Source organism: Octopus bimaculoides, chromosome 16 (genome assembly GCF_046866305.1).
Source record: "Octopus bimaculoides isolate indiv1 chromosome 16, ASM4686630v1, whole genome shotgun sequence".
Classification (NCBI taxonomy): domain Eukaryota; kingdom Metazoa; phylum Mollusca; class Cephalopoda; order Octopoda; family Octopodidae; genus Octopus; species Octopus bimaculoides.
In genome coordinates this window covers 1156474-1177386 of record NC_142943.1, presented here as the reverse complement: position 1 = coordinate 1177386, position 20913 = coordinate 1156474, and the positions used below count along the sequence as shown (strand labels likewise).

At 33.2% G+C, this 20913-nt stretch overlaps 1 long non-coding RNA gene across 1 annotated transcript in view; it reads left to right on the top strand.

The window, feature by feature from the left end:
- LOC128249704 (uncharacterized) overlaps positions 1–20913 on the top strand; it is a 171316-nt gene that overhangs the window by 45242 nt on the left and 105161 nt on the right. The window contains exon 2 of the long non-coding RNA XR_008265825.2: positions 17331–17440. This is a non-coding gene — a long non-coding RNA (uncharacterized LOC128249704). The remainder of the gene's footprint in view (positions 1–17330; positions 17441–20913) is intronic.

The following is a 20913-nucleotide window of genomic DNA, read 5'->3' as shown; positions in this document are numbered from 1 at the left end:
CCAGTGATTGAGTTCAGAAAAATTTGTCTGCTGCTTCTAACAGCTCAAATTTCAGCAAATAAATTGTCATTAGCTCATCAAATATTGGTATATTACATTACAAGAGTCTCAGACTTCAGGGGAAAGGAATGAAAAAAGATTGGTGACAGTTCTGTCATTCTTTAGAGAATTAGAACAGTATGTAACACTAACCATTCAGTTTTCCTTGTTTCTATTAGTTTTGAATATAATGAAGAATTTAGGGAACAACTTTGTGATTATTAAGTTGGGATTTGGAAATTTTGATGGAATGTTTGAATTGAGAATCCTTTAAAATAAGATGTCCATATAAAAAAATCCAGGAGCTGCTATAGGGTACAGTTCGGGCTGAAGACAATGAGGTGCTTTCATGAAGTCACAAAATGTGTTAGAAATAGCAGCTAATCACACCATTCTAGACGAATACATTGCAGAATGTAATTATAAATGTCTGAATCAGAAGACATGATAGTCACAGCTGGAATGGCTGTTACTAGATCTACTGAATGAGCTCTCTTCTTATAGAAGCCATTTAACAATTCATAGAATTGTGAACGTTTCAAGTTCAGCAAAAGTCCTTGAGAATATCTTAATTGGAGTTCTATAGTTTCTTCAACTCTGTGCTACAGCGGTAAATGGTATCCTTGAAGGTGAGGTGGTCAGGTATCTCTTTAATGAGATCACCATCGTTTTGCCAATTCCATTTCTCTGACAATTTAAAATTGACCTGAAGCTAGGCAACTACAACCAGAAACTGAAACAGCGTCATAGGTATGTCCCACGCAAACAGCCATATTTTACTGCCTCATATTTATTTACTGTTAATAAAATAATATTTGCAATATCGAGTGTCTAGTCTAATATCAATATCATTCTAATATCTATTCCATATCTAATATTTATTTCATTTTACAGTTTCAAGTAATTTGTCTGTTTGTTACTCAAATTGAAGAAAATATTCCTGGTTTGTGGTTCTTTGCATTTGAAAACCACATCCTCCTCCTCATCATCATCATCTTCGTCATCGTTTTAATTTCCACTTTCCATGCTTGCATGAGTGAGATGGAAATTGTTGAGGCAAAGTTTCCCCAGCTGAATGCTCTTCCTGTCACTGACCATTGCCTGTTTCCAAGTGACATTCTCTTATAACTAGACAGGTTGCTTCAGAAGATCACAGATGATGAACACTGCATATATGATGGTGATACTAGTTTACAACTGTCAGGTGATGTCAATGCACATGCACACACACACACACACACACACACACACAAACACAAACATAGAAGTACATATATACAATGGCTTTCCTTCAGTTTCTGCTTACCATTCCATTCACAACGTTTTAGTTGGCTCAACTCTATAATAAAAGGTGTTTGGCCAAACTAACACAAAATGGCACTGAATCAGAAATCATATCTCAAGGAAACAGAGCCTTTTACCACACAGATGCCATGTCTGTGATGAGCTTACCATATTCCTAGATTGCCTAATTTCCAATAGATGTAAATTTTACTTTTTGTAGATCTAAAATTCTTCCATAATAAACATTATGGAAAGTGCAGCTGTGTGGTAAGAAGCTTGCTTCCCATCCACAGAGTTCTGGTTCAGTCCCACTGCATGACACCTTGGGAAAGTGTCTTCTACTAAAGCCTCAGGCCAACCAAAGCCTGATGAGTGGATTTGGCAGAGGGAAACTGAAAGAAGCCTGTCATATGTACGTATATGTGTGTGCTTGTCCCCACCACCTCTTGACAACCGATGTTGGTTAGTTTCTTACCCTGTAAATTAACAGTTTGGCATAAAGACCAATAAAATCAGTACCAGGCTTACAACAAAACATTCTGGGTTCAATTCATTCAGCTAAAACCCCTTCCAGGCAGTGCCCCAGCTTGGCTACAGTCTAATGACTGAAACAAGTAAAAGATAAAAGATAAATGATAAATTGAAGTTTAATATAACTTTAGCCTGGTCCCTTGGTGCTTACAGATCTGATGTTGTCACAAGGAACTATAGTTTGGCTGTATTTACTTAAGAATTCAAGCAGACAATTCTTGGACAAAAGTTTGCAAAACACTATTGATAGAGTTAATGTAAATCTTTGATTAAAGGATAATTCCGTCATTTTATATGTTTGGGTTGAATAATTCTTGATGAAATGGAAACAACATTATCACTGACAATGTTATTATAACTTCAGGAATAAGAATGGTGCGTATGTTAAATCAGACATTTCAAAGCTCAGTTCTTCAAATATATAGATGGCGATATCTGTTACTATGATGCTTTGTATGTGTGTGTATGCATGTGTGTGTGTATGTATAATATGTATATATGTATGTGTGTGTGTGTGTGTATATATATATATGTGTATATATATATATATATATATATATATATATATATATATATATATATATATATATATATATATATATATATAGAGAGAGAGAGAAAACTTACTTGGAAAAGGATGTGTGGTATTCAATCAAATTATATAATATATATGCATTAGTATGTGTATATGCATATTTATCTATATATTATATATATATATATGCATGTATGTATTTGTGTATGTGTTTGTTTCCCCCCACCATTACTTGACAACCAATGTTGGCATATTTATGTCGCTGTAACTTAAGCGGTTCAGTCAGCGAAAAAGACCAATAGAATAAGTCCTGGGGTCGATTTGTTCGACTAAAGGTAGTGCTCCAGCATGGCCACAGACAAATGACTGAAACAAGTAAAAGAATAAAAGAAGATATATATATATACACACACACACACACACACACACACACATGCACACACTTACACACACATGTATATCCATGCATAAATATATGCACATATATATTTGTGTGTGTGTGCACATGTGTGTGTGCACATGTGTGTGTGCACATGTGTGTGCATGTTTATCAATGATCAAGTTTAGTGAGAAACAAAATCTCTCAGTTGAATCAAATCTGCTAATCCCTCTCCCCACTCCCACCATCCTAATAATAATCAACTCCACTGCTTCAGTTTTAAACCCCTTGGATAATATTTTACATCTTGTCCTCAATACAACATTGACTTTACATTCTTTTCACTGACACAGCAAACCAAACAAGCATAGCAATAACCACGAAGAGCTAATAATCCAATAATCTATAGTTTTACTAAAAATGGTTACTGTGATGTAATCGGTTCATTTTCATCTTTCCATCTCTGATAATATTTGATGGAATCACTTAAACCAAACAAGTACAACTTGAAGATTAAGAAATCTTTCTCTAAATATTCAGATTTCCATTTTGATTCTGAAACTGTTTTGTGGCATTAACATGTCCGCACGGTGTTGTCAGTTGAATTTATCTGGAAAATTCAAACTTTGTTTTAAACTATTAAAAGATGTCTTATGGAATAATGACAGTTATGAAATTCAAAAAGTTTTAGAATGGTAAAGTTTCTCTTCGAGGGCCTCTTCTGGTTGTGGCTCACCTCATGTTCCCTTAAACCTCAAAGTTCACACCACTGCTGAAAATAGTTTAGCTCGTTTCGGTGTTAAATGACCCAAGAAGAATATTTGTGTAAAACAAAAAATGAAAAAAGATTGGAAAGTGATTGCCCTGCCTTCAAACCTTAACATTTTCAGAGTTTGTTTTAGTTATTTATCATTTAATGAAATTCTAGGAATGGTAATGTTGTTTCCATTCAAGGACCTCGTCTGGTTATGGCTCACCTTGTGCTTAAGCCCTTGTAAATTTCCTCTTCACCATACAGACCTGGGCGAGGTTCTTTCTTGTGAGAAACTAATAGTTAGCCATGCATATAAGTTCACACCAGCAATGATGTTAAATAGAAAAGCAAGGCTGATAGAGTTTGGCATCAGCACCTTCATAAATGTTGGTGCCAATAAAATACCACAAAACAGAATAAATACAATAAAGTGTTCTGTGTCAAGTGGTGATGTTTCTATGCAATGGAAATATATTCTGAGACATCCCTAAATGGGATTAAAGCAAAGACACTGTTTTAGTGTCCAAGACAAGGATAAGACACAAGCACTGTGTATATAGGTGTGTACATACATACACACAATTACAGAGACATACACACATCTACACAGACAAATACACAGATATACGTATATGCATATGCCTACAGACACTCAATTATGAGGAATTCTTTTGGCAAGAAAGGGTTTATATCTTGGCAAAAATTACTTTGGACTCACAAACTTTAGTTTCTTATTCTACATATGCTTTATTTATCAGTTTATTTGTCTGGTTACTTATCATTATTATTATCATTATTATTATTATTATTATTATTTATATTTATGATTTTAATGCAAGGAACCATAATAAATTTTATTATTATTATTATTGCCATCAGTTGTATTAGTTTGACAAAAACCAATTCTAAGAAATGTTAAATAACAACAAAAACAACAACAGCAAAAGACCATAACATGTAGCATCGATATCACCCCTCCACCTACATGCCTCCACCATCATCACCAGTTCCACCACTCCCACCACTGCCTCCACTACCACTTCCCTTTTCACCTCTTGCAGACATCAGAACAATTAAGAAATCATTCAATGATCAGCTGTCCAGTCTCACCAGCCAACTATCATATTTTTGCACTATTAGAAGCCTTGATGCAAATTTATCGTTTCTTTTTGGCTATTTTTGTAGGTTTTTTTTTTTTTTACCGTTTTGATAGCTTTATTTCTTGAATTGTTTAATTGAAATAATGATTTTAATGTTGTTGCTGTTGTTGTTGTTGCTTTTTAATTTTACTTTTAAGTTGTAAGTGAATTAAAATGTTATGGCATAGCAGCTGCCTCAAACGAAAGTCTAACATATGCGATGCAAAGTGGTGGAGGAATGGAAATGGGGACGTTTTGTAGCTTATCAATGTGGATGTTGAGCTGCACGTACATCTGGTTATTTACATATATATATATATATACATACATACAGATATCTATATATATAGAGAGAGAGAGAAAGAGAGAGAAATAAATAGATAGATAGACTTAAATAAATATTTATGTGTGTATATATATTTATATGCATATATATAAATACACATATGCATATATATGTATACATATGTACATATATATGTATATATATCTAAAATAAGTATATGTGCATATGTAAATAAAACATGTATGTATATTATATATATATATGTTTAAGCATATATCGTTATATATCAACATATATACATACACACACACACACATATATATATATATATATATATATATAGAGGGAGAGAGAGAGAAAAAGATACATAGATAGATAGATATAGATAAAGATATGTGTATATACATATATATGTATCTGTGTATGTATATATACACACAAAGATAAATATATGCATATGTCTACAATGAATTTTTTCTGTTTAGATATAAAACAATATATAAATAAATAAATAAAAGTTTGGGAAATGAAATTCAATTAAAATTTACAAAATGAAATTAAGAAAAATAATTTGTTAATAAAGAATTGAAATAACATAGTGATTTGGACATCTGCCTTTTTATAAAAACACAAGTTCAAATTTTTGATGAAAACATCTAATTTTCTTATTAAGATAACAATAAAAAATGCTATATAAGCTCTTTTCCTCTTGTTTAAAAGGAAGAGAAGAAAATCTGAAGAATAATACACTTTAAAAAAGGAAATGTATATAAAAAAGTAAATGTAAAAGAAAAAGAAAGAAAAAAGTAAGAAAGTATAATAAACATGTCCTTGTAAAATGTAATCAAATTTTTGATGAATTTAATTTAAGGACAAAAATAATGTAAAAGCAGAACAAAGTAGAAAATATATTTAAAGAATAAGTAAAGAAAATTAAAAGAAAAAAAAAACCCAGTTCTTGTGTAAGACATTGAAGAAATAATTCCTTGAAACGCTTGCATCTGTTGTATATCAGAGAAATTGGAAATTTAATCTGAAATAAAGCCAATGAAAATAATTTTGAGAACAGACAAGATACAGATATACAAACATATATGTATATAAAATATACGTGGGTGCAGGTGTAGCTGTGTGCTTCCCAAACAGCTGGTGCTGGGTTCAGTCTCACTGCATGGCACCTTGGTCAAGTGTCTTCTGGCCAAAGCCTTGTGAGTGGATTTGGTAGACAGAAACCGAAAGAAGTCCATTGCATGTGTGTATGTATTTATGTAGGTAGGTAGGTGTGTGTGTATGTATGTACGTATGTATATACGTGTGCATGTATTAAAAGGATGTGTTATAATACTATTCCATATATACACAAACAGCCATACCAACAATCCAACATACTTCCCCGAAATTGCTGGCCTTGTGCCAAAATTTGCAACCAATATTAAAATATTGTATGAAAGAGATATAACTCTAATAACATATAAGATCTTTGTGGAGAAAGAGCAGGATTGTGCTGAGTTGTATTTGTGTTGAATTAAAAGAAGGGAGAATTTATTTGAGTTCAGAAATGTGTAAATTAAGAGATGTTTGTGGTGCATTTTAAAGGTAATGAATGATGTCATTAAACTGTAAATTACTGTATTTAAAACAAGATGAGAAATAATTCACAATAAAAGAAAATAGTCAAGGTTTGGGGGTTGATATGCAATGAATGGATTAAAGAGATTTCAATTAGTTCCACTTTATATAAAGCATTGCTTTACTGCTGTTCTTTGTGGGTTGTCTTATAAACTGTACAAAGATAAAATATGCATAAAAGAACAATTAAAATTAGTTAAATTATGATGGAGAGAGAATATGATGCGAAACTCTGATGCTGTATGGAATATGGAATTGTACAACCTAAGACATAAGGAAATATTTTCTAAGTTATTCAGTTTGACAATGTGAAAGAAAGGTACATAGACTTGTAAGATGTGAAATAGGTGTTTAGGTAGAGTGTCGAAGTTTTGAGTAGAGTTTTATATAATTTAAAATAAAAATATGATAATAATAAATTAGAATGATTTAAATATAATGGTGGTTGATAAAGTGATGGTATTTATATTGCTGTGAGAAGATTTCTAAGAAGAAAGCTGTCATAATGTATATCTGGTTATGTGAATAATGTATGATTAGTAGAAGTATTTCGATGAAAGGTGTAGATAAATGGTGCTGGAGATGAAGTGTGTAGATAAATGGTGCTGGAGATGAAGTGTGTAAAAGAGTACAGTGAAGAGTAGCCAAAGCTTTTAGATGTAAGAATATGCCTTCGATTAAAATAACAAAAATTACAATCAGATGATTTGTGGATGTGAGAACCTGAATTAATATCACAATTATGTTTTACAAAACAGGAAACTTGCTTAGTGACAATGCTTCCAGCTTTTTTACGTTCTGAGTTCAAATGCTCCCAGGGGCAACTTTGCCTTTCATATTTTTAGCAGGTGATAAAAATATCACACATATATATCTACATGTATACATAACATACATACATATGTACATCTATATATATTTTAAATAATGAGTAGAGGTGGCATTTTTGGATGATTTTTATTTTAATAATATTTACATTATTTATACATACATACGTACATATGTATGTATATATAAATATCTATATATATATATATATGTGTGTGTGTGTGTATATATATATATATATACACACACAAACATGTATATACACACACATGCACACAGCATTGTTTCTGTCTGTTGTTCTTCTTTCTTTCTCGTGCACTCTCCTTTTTTTATTTTCCTTGTTTTAATCATTGAACTGTTGCCACCTGAAAGAATTTTTAAGGAATCGTGTGAACTCCCTCTTTTGCTGCTTCAGAGTCTGCTGTTCGTTCGAGTAATTCCTATTGAACTCTGTTCAGCTATGTTTTTGATGGAAAATCAGTTATAAGACAGACAGGGAAATACTTGTGAACATGAAACACTTCCTGCTCTTAATTCAAGGTTGATTGGTTCATTAGAAACAGAATAAAACTACAAAATTAATCATATCAACAACATACAAGAGACTCTATCAACCATTGTTAGAATGGAAGAATGTTCAAACGAAAGAATCTGTTTCTGCTATGATATAAATCTTCCTTTCGCTTCCATTTTAATGCTTATAGATATTTTGTACAGCAGCTCAACCAATGATTGATGGCAAAACCTGGCAGACTGATAGACTATCTCAATGTCTTGCTCTTAACTTCTCATGTATCTTGTAGAAAGTTTACCACATTTTTTCTTTCAAAGTAATATAAAATTAATATAATAATCTTTTCTACTCTAGGCACAAGGCCTGAAATTTTTGGGGAGGGGGCCAGTCGATTACATCGACCGCAGTATGCAACTGGTACTTAATTTATCAGCGGAAAATTTATATAATATTAATTGAATATGTTGGTGATTTGACAGAATCATTTGCATGGTGGGCAAAATGTTTAGTGGCATTCTAACTGTTATTCCCTTATTTGCTTCAGTCGTTTGACTGTGGCCATGCTGGAGCACCACCTTTTAGTTGAAGAAATCGACCCCCAGGACTTATTCCTTGTAAGCCTGGTACTTATTCTATCAGTCCTCTTTGCCAAACCACTAAGTTATAGCGATGTAAACACACCAACAGTTTTGTGAGGTACATAAATCTTTTCTGTTATAATTCAGGCATGGTTGTGTGGTAAGGGGTTTGCTTCCCAATCACATGGTCCTAGGTTCAATCCTATTGAGTATCACTTGGGGCAAGTGTCTTCCACTATAACCTTAGGCCAACCAAAACCTTGTGAGCGGATTTGGTACATGTATGTGTGTGTGTGTGTGTGTTCATGTCTGTGTTTGTTCTCCACCATACTTGACAACCAGTGTTGGTGTGTTTACATCCCTGTCAGTGGTTCAGCAAAAGAGACCGATAGAATATGTACCAGGCTTTAAAAAAAAAAAAAAAATAACTGTGGTTGATTCATTCGACTAACATTTTTACTAAGTGCTGCCCCAGCATGGCCACAGTCAAATGACTAAAACAATAAAAGATAAAAGATATGTATTTACGTGTGTGTATATATATATATATGTGTGTGTGTGTGTGTGTGTAAAAGTAGCAATAAATATAAGATAAAGGAGACCTGACCCACTGATTCAACACTCAATGTGCTTTACTCTTAAACAAGTTTCTTAACTCTACTTCTAATGGTTTGCCTGTTTGAAACAAATTAGTTCAATGGTTAGGAAAAGCATATCCAGTTGTTAAAGAAATTTCTGCAACAAATAAAGAGTTCTATTTGACCATTTCACCTTATAATGTCTAAATTATTAATATGCAGAAAAAAAAAATATTATTAGCAAGTCTAAAAGCAAAACAGAAAAAGTTGCCACATCTGCCAGATATTAGAATTAGCTGCATGCAATAATGGTGTTGAATCCTCAAGAATCTTTCGAGCTTGGACAAGCTTTTGGTTCTGTCATTTTATATATTTCTTATTTTTTTGTTTTCTTTTTTGTCTTCTATAAGATCATGTTGGTTGAAGCATCATGAATTATTAACAAAAGGCACCACAGGGTTAAAAATAGAAGAATAACAACCGAGTAAAATAAAAATAAACTGTATTAATGAATGCATGCCTACACACACACACACACACAAATATATTCACATACATATATATATGTTCACATGGATATGTGTAGACATATGTTTATATACGTATATATGTGTGTGAATGTGTTGTGTGAGTGTATTTGAGTTTGTACACATTTAAGTATATATATCTATATATAAACCTAGGTACATATGTCTGTTTTTCTATCTGTCTGTCTGTATATCTTCACTTACAGCTGTTTCAATTAATACTCAGTAAATATTAAGCAAATATTAAATTTATATTTATATGACCTGAGCATATTTATATGATCCTTGGATGTTTTATATGTGCTTATGAAATCATTATAGCAGACTATAATATATAATGTATATATATATATATTTGATTTGTATTACATACACTTCCATTTCCAGAGGTTGATATCTTACATTCTCCTACACTGGATATTGAAGTGGAGTATTTAACTATTGTTAAATAGTATTCTTGAATCTCTTCAATTTTATCTTATTTTTATTTATCTTGGTCAAATTTATCCAAGACGAGCGAATTACTGGTACATACATAATAAAGGGTATAAAATAAAAGGCTATGTTTTAACCCTCTTACTAGCGTATTTTTGTCAAAATATACTGTCTACTACTACTACTACTCATCTAATATCATCTGTTTGCAATGCTGCCATGGGTTGGACAGTTTGACATGGAGTTGGCCAGTTGGGGTGCTGTCCAAACTCCAATTGTCTGTTGTGGCATGGTTTCTATGGCTGGATGCCCTTCCTAATGCCAACCACTTTACAGAGTATGTTGGGTGCTTTTTATGAGCCACCATTAATTTTGAAAATAATTAGGAACTTGTAGACTGACTTAGTTATCTTTACGCTTGTGCCTGGAGCATAAATTGCTGAGGAATTTTGATGGAAACTTTTAATTTAGATCACTTTAAATCAAGAAATTTATTCCACAAAAACAGGAGAAGTTACAGGTGGGTTGGTATCAAAAGGGTTAACGCAAAGTTAAAACCATGGGGACTGCAAATGAGATCCCTTCATACCTGGGTCCCTAACATTTCTGATAGACCCTTGCAAATCTCACTCATATTTTTAAGCATAAATGAGCATAAAACACACACACACACATAGATGTATATATATATACATACACACACACACAGACACGTGTACAGAGAGATATCTATATAAACTTACATTCACGCTCATTTACATTTGTCTATTTTTTCTTAATTTTTAATGAAGTTATTTCTTCAGGGAAATAGAATTTCATAGCTTCTCTCTCTTTCTCTCACACTCTCTCCCCCCCTCTCTCTTTGAGTTCTTGTCGAAGCAGTAATCATTCTTCTCTACCATACTATATGTATTATAATTACTTTTTCCTCCTTCCACCATTCAGGCACATAATTGATCATCATCGTCATCATCATCATTGTCATCACCATTGTCATCGTAAATCATCTTTCTCCTCCTCCTCTTCATCATCATCATCATCGTTGTTGTCATTGTCATCGCCATTGTCGTCACTACCTGCAGTGCTGTCCCTCCTCCTCCTCCTCATCATCACCATCACCATCACCATCATCTACTCCATACCCCCAACTGTAGTTGATCTATTGAAGAATTAAATTACCTTTAACTCTGTATACTTAGCCTAACTTAAAATTCTGATGAATAATAAATAATTACTTTACAATGGTAAGAACCAAGGAGGCTGAAACGTACATCACTGGGGAGTTGGGGGTGGGGTAGGGGTGCAGGAAATTTCCAAATGTTTGATAATCACTTTCAATTTTATCGTCTATTTCTTTTTGAAATAAAATGTACAGTTACCATGGTAATCTAATTTTATGCATTTTTAAATTATGTTCTTATAATTATTTATCTTCTGATAATTAAAAAAGAAAAGGAAAGAAAACGATTGTTGCCAAGAAACTTCTAGCAACAATAGCTTTTTCTTCCTTCAAGATTAGAGAGGTTAATATTTTAGAAGAATAGTTGATATCACTCAAAGAAAATAAAGCAGGATGAAATGACAGAAGACAGAAAGAGAAATAAAGACATATTGTTGTATCTTTGGAGGGTCATTATGTCAATGATGATAATAACACACACACACACTGGTTCAATATCACTTCTTTATTGAGGGTCAATTGGTTAAATATCTAACCAACCAACTAATTGATTGTTTGTTTAATGTGTTGGTTAAGCAATTAATCAGTTGTTTGTTTCTTAATATCCTTTCATCACAATTTGAAACCTCATCAATGATATACTTTCTCATTCCAAGGTCTGCCATGAGTTTCCAAATCACAAGATTTGCTGCACCTCACAAATTCACATCAAGAATCTTGCAATCTAAATCCAAAAACAAAGAGAAATCAAGATAAAAACAAAGAAATACTACAGGCAATAGTCATTTTGGTAGATGGTCTGTAAATAAATATAGGAATTTCCTCATCAGAAACAGCAAATTATTCAATCCAGTCAATGGTTTTTCTAGAGAGGAAAAGCATTCTTAGGTTTCAGTACATTTTTTGACAATATGGAATTTTAGCATTTTTACTTCGAATAATTCTTTCATTCAGGAATGCTCTGATACCTGCCACACCAATGCTTGCTTTTAACAGAGTTTCTAAATCTCTCTTGCAGTTGTTCATCGTTACAAGAATGCCATTGTCATCCATGGCATTCTTACGGAGGCTGGTTGATGTGGGCTGCTTTGAATGGTTGCTGTTGGTCAGAGTCTTTTGTCAGAACTGCCTGCTCTGATGGTTCTGTCAATTTGCTTTTCTTTATTCTCTCTCTCTCTCTCTCTCTCTCTCTCTCTCTCTCTCTCCAACTAAATCTTCTGTTGCTTAAAACTTTATCATGGCCAGATACAAGATCCAACCTTGTGATGACCATAGCTTGCAATTATGCTTTTCTACATATCCGTTTTTATTTAATAAGTAAATAGTTGTCACATAAAGAACTCACAAAGCTTTCAGTTGTTGTGAGGAAGAGATCCATGGCTGATGACACTACATTGGAACCACTTCAAGCCAAATGCTCAATGAAATGATCCATTGAAAAGTTTCAGCTACATTGTCATAGATGCAAACATTATGAATTCAAATTGTCTCTGGTCAGAGGTGGTGGTCATTTATTTAATTGTCAAATACAGCCACACCACATTTGTTTCGTGAGTATTGATAACATGGCTGGTAACATGTGGACTGTGCACATATTAGGTGGGGGTGGGCATGAGTAGTAAAGTATGGACCGTCCAAAGACAAAGGGGTTAGTGGAGGGATGCGTTAAACAGACTTGACTTTCACTATGACCAAAATTGACTAAACTCAAAACCAAATGAATCTCTTCTGTAAAAAAGATTCTTTGCATTACATTTAAACTTCTTCTTATTCCACTTTGATAAACAAACCTCATTTTTTTCTTCTTGGGTTTAGCTTTTTATTTTATTTGGGGGTGAGGGTCACCAGTGATGCTTTATTTCCTCCATGGTCAGCCTTTACAAAAACATCATTTCACACAATGGCATTGCTGTATATTTATCGGTCAGTTTTAGACTTAGCTATATTTGACACTACATTGTAGGATATAACTGGTGGACCAGTCCTGCTTAACAGGAACTGATTTCATCGATAATTTGTGAATGGACTCAGGCCAATGGATTATAAACTTTAGAAGGATTATCTCATTTTTTTTTCTTTTTTGTTTCTGTAGAAAATTTAGCTGAGCACTTTTAACAGAAGGGTTGTCAATTATTTGAGACAATCTACTTTCTATTATATTGAAGTCTAATCTATTATACATTCATTCAACTTCCTTCCAGCCTTTCTGGTGCTAACAAAATTGTTGTTCTCTAGAAATGGTAATATTCATCTCAGATGTTAATAAGCAAATAGAAGAGAATGCTATAAAAGGCTGGGTTTTGTTGTTGTTGTTTTTTTCACATTTTCATTTAATTTCAAGATGATTACTTCCTTTCCTGCTTTCCAGAATATATTTCAAGCTTCAGTAAATTAAGAACAAGTGTTGCTATTTATTTCCAATTAGCTCTGTTCAATGAGAATTATATTACATGAATGTATTTTTACAGAACACTTCACATTTGCCTCAAATTAATCACTCAATGTTGCTTAATCTTTAGTTTTTCACAGAAATATACACAGCAATATTGTGTACAGATGATTTGTAATTCATTGGGTTATGACAGACAAGCAAATTGAAAGCAAAACGTATTCCTTTCGATTTGTGTTCAACATTTGTTGTTAAGCTACCAAAATTCTTGTCAATTACAAAGTATCTCTGCTTCTTACTGTGCTCAGATGTGACTACCATAATATGAATATGCAGTTCCATGACATGGGTGACCAAAATTTGTCACTTTATTACTCTAAATGACCTTTAAGACAATTCTTTGACGAATTCCAAATGAAGAATAATAAATTCCATAAAAAATAAAAATTGAACTGGTAAAAGTTATTGAATACATCCCCAACTCCATAAACCTACAGATCAGAAGTTATGTGCAATTGTCAAAATAGCACACAACCAAATTGTAGGATCCCACACTCTGACCATTTATAAATCCAATTTGCTCCAGGTAATTAATACTTCTCCCCTTTTTTTACACAACTAAATAAAGGAACTCGAGCCTACCATGTTCGTACTAACACTATTCGTATAATAATCATAACGATGGACTTTTGATTATGGCTTTAACAAAGGTCAGAGGTAATTGACTGATGAAACGATCTTTTAGCCTGGCATCTGGGAGACTTGTGTGGTAGAATTATTTTCATAGCGACACTAGAATATGTTTATTTAACATATTGTTGTAACTTTGTTTACTATTCTAGTATTCTTTGTAAGCTTAGTACTTATTCTGTCGATCTCTTTTGCTGAACTGCTAGGTTATGAGGGACATAAACACACCAACATTGGTTGTTAAGCAACGGTGTGAAGGCTGTCAAATACACACACACAAATTTATACATATATATATATATACATGTATATATATATATATATGTATGTATATATATATATATATATATGTATGTATATATATATATATATATGTATGTATATATATATATATATATGTATGTGTGCGGGTGACACGTAAAAGCACCCACTACACTCTCTGAGTGGTTGGCGTTAGGAAGGGCATCCAGCTGTAGAAACTCTGCCAAATCAGACTGGAGCCTGGTGTTGCCATCCGGTTTCACCAGTCCTCAGTCAAATCGTCCAACCCATGCTAGCATGGAAAGCGGACGTTAAACGATGATGATGATGATGTATATATATATATATATATGTATATATATATATATATATATATATACGATGGATTTCTTTCAGTTTCCATCTACAAATACCACTCACAAGGCTTTGGTCAGCCCGAGGCTATAGTAGAAAACACTTGCCCAAGGTGCCACACAATGGGATGAACCAGGAACCATGTGGTTGGGAAGCAAGCTTCTAATCACCCAACCACAACTTTTCAGTTATCATAGCCTCTTTAGTGCTAGAAATACATAGACATTTGGTTGCTTAGTGGTTGTAAAAAACATGTAACAAAATTTAGTGAAGAATATTCGTGGAGAGATGGAAAAGTTATCCCCCTTGGACTGGTGTTAGCTTTGATTGGAGTGCATAAGCTTTGTATGAATCACTCGTAAATGGACGTGACCATGTTGCCAAAATTAGTTTGCATTCATGAGGATAGTATTCAAAAATTTTGCTTTTCAAGACTAGGAGAACACCTATATTATGTGAATATTTTAGAATAATTCTCTTCTTCAAGATTCAGCCTGATTTGTTCCAATAATCACCAGCTGATATTCAATGCTGTTGCATCTTCTTTTAATGCCACATGTAGCTGATCTTAAAATGGTATCTGTGGTTATTCAACCCGGCCCTGAGGGTGCTCACTTTTACTCTGACTGGTTTATGTAAATGTGTCATCCTATTGGTGTTTGCCAAAGCTACTTCGAATTATATATTTATATAAATATAATGCTTTTGTGAATATGCGTATCCTTACGTGTGAGAATTCCCAATGTGCACTGATATAAACATAAATAGCTATACACGTAAAAATATATATTGACCAACAAGCACACAAATGTAACTCTGCAAACATACACAGATATATATATATATATATATATATATGAATATAATGTATGCATTTGTGTGTGTGTGTGTGTGTGTAATAAAGAGCAGTAACTTATTTTGATTAAAATAGTATAAATCTAGATAAATATCTATAAATGCTATAAAGATTTATATTTGAAGAGAAAAGAGATGTGAACTGGGATTTTCTGTTTTCTTTTGGAATATCATTAAGGTTTCATATGTTGCTTCTTATTCATTTTGCTAAGGAAATTAGTCACGAGAACTTTACCAAGTATTAGTCACCAAGCAGCATTTTATAATAAAAATCAAAGAAGAAATTGAATTCATTAAAATTTATTATAGTCAGTACATTAACCCTTAACCTAATTAGTCAAATCGGTGCTAATGGCCTATTTGCGATATTGACTTTGACTCGCTTGGTCTTAAATTTTGTTTAAATTATGAAGAGAAACACTTATTCTTTACTGATCTTTTATTTGTTTCATTTATTAGACTGTGGCCATACTGGGGCACCACCTTGAAGAACTGTTTTCTAGTCAAATGCATGGACCACAGTGAATTTTTTAAAAGCTTGGTACTTATTCATCAGTCACTTGCTGAATTAACAGGAATGTAAACATACCAACACCAGTTGCGAAGTTGTGGTGGGAAACAGACACACACACATGCATGTGCATGCATGCACACATACATACGCACATGCATGCTCATGCACACTTGTACACACTCACACACACACATGTATATACCAGATTAACGACATAAATGTGAAACAAGGTGAAAAAAAACATAGGACTCGAATACCAGAGATGTAGTAATATGCTTTATTAATGAAGCTGCAAAAACAACACAAAAACTTTTACTCGGAGTTTCATGTTCCCATTCATCAGACAGTTTTGGTTGAGAATCATATTTATATACATAAAGTAAAAAGTAAAAGAGTTGAAAGGAAGAGTAAGAACAGTTTGGCAGTTTTTAATAATCACTACAAATGTTTTGATACATACGGATCAATGTACATACAGGATTTAAATTTAAATTAAATTATGTAACGATTTACCTGTATAAGAAGATTATGCATTTATATACTATGTTTTTTTAGCACATTGGTTCAGGAGTGGACATGCAGACTTTCTACAGCATGTGCAGTTAATCGTATTCTTATGTTTATCTGATGGCTCTGATCGATTCTGTTTTCATGATGTTCTGTTTGATTTCTAGCATCCAAGGCTTTGTTTAATCAGTAATCTGTTTTGTTGTAACTTTTTGGATGACATATTTCAACTATATTGTCACCGTCTTTTACACTATCTGAGATTTTGCAGTCTATCAGTTGTCTATTTTGGTTATTGGTGTTAAATTCTGTGTAGTTTTGATTTGTTTGTTCTCTACCAGCAGACGTTGTTTGTGTGTTCAATTTCTGGTTGTTGTATTTGTCTATGTACTACTCCATGTTATAAGATGTTGCATATGATATTTTCACTGTGTGCTTGTTGAATAAACGGTAAACGAGCTCTCTTTGTAATCTAATATGTTCTTAACAAAACACACCTCAACTGTATATATATATATATATTTATTTGATGGTCTTCTTTCAGTTTCCATCTACCAAATCCACTCATAAGGCTTTGATTGCCCTGATGCTAGAATAGCAGAAACTTGCCCAAAGGACCCTTGCAGTGGGATTGAACCTGGAACCATGTGACTGGTAGGTAAAGCTTCTTACCATATGTAATGAATCCATAGTTGCAGGATAAGGAAATTGTTTGGACAAATTGTAGTTGAAAGAATTGTGGTATTGTCAATTGTTTCAATTCCAGGAATAAACCCTGCCCAGACCTGTCCAAACCCATGATGACCCCCGAAGAAGTTTAGGTTTTCGTATCTGCACAATTTACAAAGGTCCAATGCATGTGGCCAGTTAAATGTTTCCATTTAAACATAAAAGGGGTTAAACATAAAAAGGGTTTCAGATATTTGAATCAGTGAGATATTATTTAAACCCAGCTCAGCTTTGAAATCTCAAACCTACAATCAAAGGCAAGCAAACCACAGTCACACATTCTTAATTCCATACAAAATATATCAAGGAGTACATTATCCAATGTGTCAATGTTTGTTAAGTTGTAGTGCATAATTTAAAGGAGATTTAGTAGCTCACTTCCAGCAGTTCTATCAACTTCAGAACACTTTCTTTGATGGTTCAATGTGATTTTATGTTTGACTATGAACAGATGTGTGTGCGTGTGTGTGTGTGTGTACACCACTTTAACAACATAGGAAGTATATCTACACCTCAGAAACTTAACACTTGATAGCTTTGCACTTAGCTTTAAATATGCATAACAAAAAGACACAGTCCCAGCTCACCACAAGACCAATATCTTTCTCTATTTTGCAGTGTTAAATCTGAATCTTACAGGATGACAAGTTTCTTGATAGTGACACAATGACTTGATGTGTTATAGGGAAAAAAAAGATGTCAATGACAGGAATCTCATGGGCCATTAATATTAAAAAAAAACAGAAGAGGATGATAATAATATCAGAAACAATAAAAAAAAAAACCTATCTCATGTTACATATTTCCCTCATCCCGCCACCTCCAGCTGCTTTGTAGATATATCAGCAGATACGTTGACCCTTCATCACTATATTCTAAGATATTGAACTGACTGTGAGAAGCCATTATTCATTAATAAGAAAAGTCATTCTGTAGCAAAATGAAAACTGTTAGGGAACGAATATTTAAATGTAAGTTTGGTAATGGTTAATTAGGTGGTGTTAATTAGCTGTCGTTTTTGAACTGCAGGTGAGAACGGTAAGCAAAGGTATTTCAGACTTCCTTATCTGCAGATGTGGCTAGAGGGTGGAGTATTCAGCAACTATTTCTAGCAGTCTGAGTGGCATAGAGAAGCTCCTTCATAGGCTTGTGTTCAGTTTGATTGTAATGGTGTGTGTTCTCTTGAAGGTGCATGATCTAGTGATCGCAAGATCATAGTTTCAATTCCAAGGCCAGGCAGTGCAAAATACTGCATTTCATGTTTCTCTGCAATCATTTCAACATCATGTATGTAGCACACCTGTACAGGTAATATTGATTTGATGAGGGGAGTGAGCAACATAAACATTTGATCACTATAAGCAAATCATCCTTGTGGCTGTTTCGGCGGGAAATTGTGGGACCCTCATCAGTTGTATGATAATGGGAGAGAGGGGGACAAATATCTGTCAAATGTAAATAATGAAAATAATGTGCATAATTGCTCATCTCTTAAATATAGAACTGTATAGAAACCATGCGGAAATGAATATGGAATGAGGTGGAAGAATCAGTAGAGCATTGCTAAATCTTGTGCTATCTGGTTATAGATCCTTGCATGATAAGTTCAAATCCATGCAGTGCCAAGTTTTGCTTTTGGTTTTTGTTTTAAGGTTTTAAATCAGTTTTTTATGGATCAAATGGATCCCCTTTGATCCCTGTTTTATTCAGATGGACCCCCACAGCTATTCAATGTTTAAAAAATTCTATGATATTTTTATTGTTAGATATTATTAGTTATCATATGAAAGAACTTAACAAAATATTTTGTATATTGTTGTAGTATAACTGATTTATTGCACATAAATTTTAATGGCAAAATCTTTTATGGACCCTAAAGGGCCATAAGGACCCTAGTTGGTTGAGGACAGAAAGCAGCATTAGTAGTGTGGACAGTTAATGAAATAAAATATCAGTTAAATACTGCTCCCTTGCACCAAACTTGTGACTTAGTGACTGGTGTAACACTAAAAATATAAACATTTCTATCAAGGTTATGGAAAAAAAATCAAGAACAACATATGATAATGTTCAAAGGTTTTCTCCCATGAATTTGTGATAGCACTGGTACCCACCGATAGCTTCCAGATTATTATTGCTTCAGTTTGTTCCCTTCCCTTTTTCTGTCTGGTTGTCCTCAGCATTATTTCTGACAAATACAATCCATACAGTTTAAATGACTATTTAACTGTGAGAGTTCAAGCATGTCTGCTGGAGTAATATTCACGAAAGATAAATCAATAACAAAGCCCCGTAACATGTATGGTAGCATGTGATATAAAACTCATGTAGATATTTTACTGCTCAGACCTCATCTTGGCGCCAGGAGGGTTCAATGAAATGTCTATTAGTATAAATCTTGAAATCTTGAAATTGTTTCAGCTTCAAAGCTGTAGTCATGCTGGGGCACTACCACTGTATTTTCACTTGGTGTTATTCTAAACAGATTAATCACGTCTGCTCAAATGATACGCTTCGTTTCAAAAATGTATTTATTGTTGCAGACACAACATCACTTGCCAGCAACAATTGCTACAATTTATCAGCCAAAATTCAGAATTAGTTCTTCTCACAGATGATATAGAACATATATCATTTGATTCTACAAATAGTTTTCCTATCTTAGAACACAATGCTGTGACATGTTAATCAATGCCAAAATTCCAAGTGGAATTGCTGCTGAAGTGATGTTTTTAGTATTCTACAGTTAATAATGCTGCTCATAATCTCTCAGGTTGGAACCTAAAACAGGAAGTTTCTAAAAGAAACAAACAAAACTCCTGTACAAACCAAAGTTAATCTCATTCTTGTCTGTGTGTTCAATTGTATCTTCTGTGGATGGAATAAATTATATTTTCTATTTTTTTTTCTTATATTTGTGTGTCTTGTTATAGCTTATGATTTTCTTTATATTTCACATGTTTTATTATTTGTGTTGGTTTTTTTTTTAATACTTTGTATATTTTTTGTTCTGTTTTGTGTGTTTTGTTATTTTTGTAATTTTGTTATACCACCAACTAGAAATTGTAAGAACTTTGTGACCAAAATGAAAAGAAAGGAAACTAAAAATATGAATTCTCGGCATTTTTTCTTTATGATTCCTTAATTTCATATTTAAAGTTCCAATTCCACCTCATATTATAATGAAATGATTATTTCCCTTTAATAGCTGGCATCACTAAAGCAACCAAATGTATTTATTGCATTTTGTGTGTTTTGTTATAATTTATGTCTTTTTAACATTTCTTGTGTGTATGGAGGTAAATTGGAAGAATCGTTAGCATGCTGGACAATATGCTTGGTGGCATTTCACCTGCCTTTATGCTTTGGGTTCAAATTCTGCTGAGGTCAATATTACT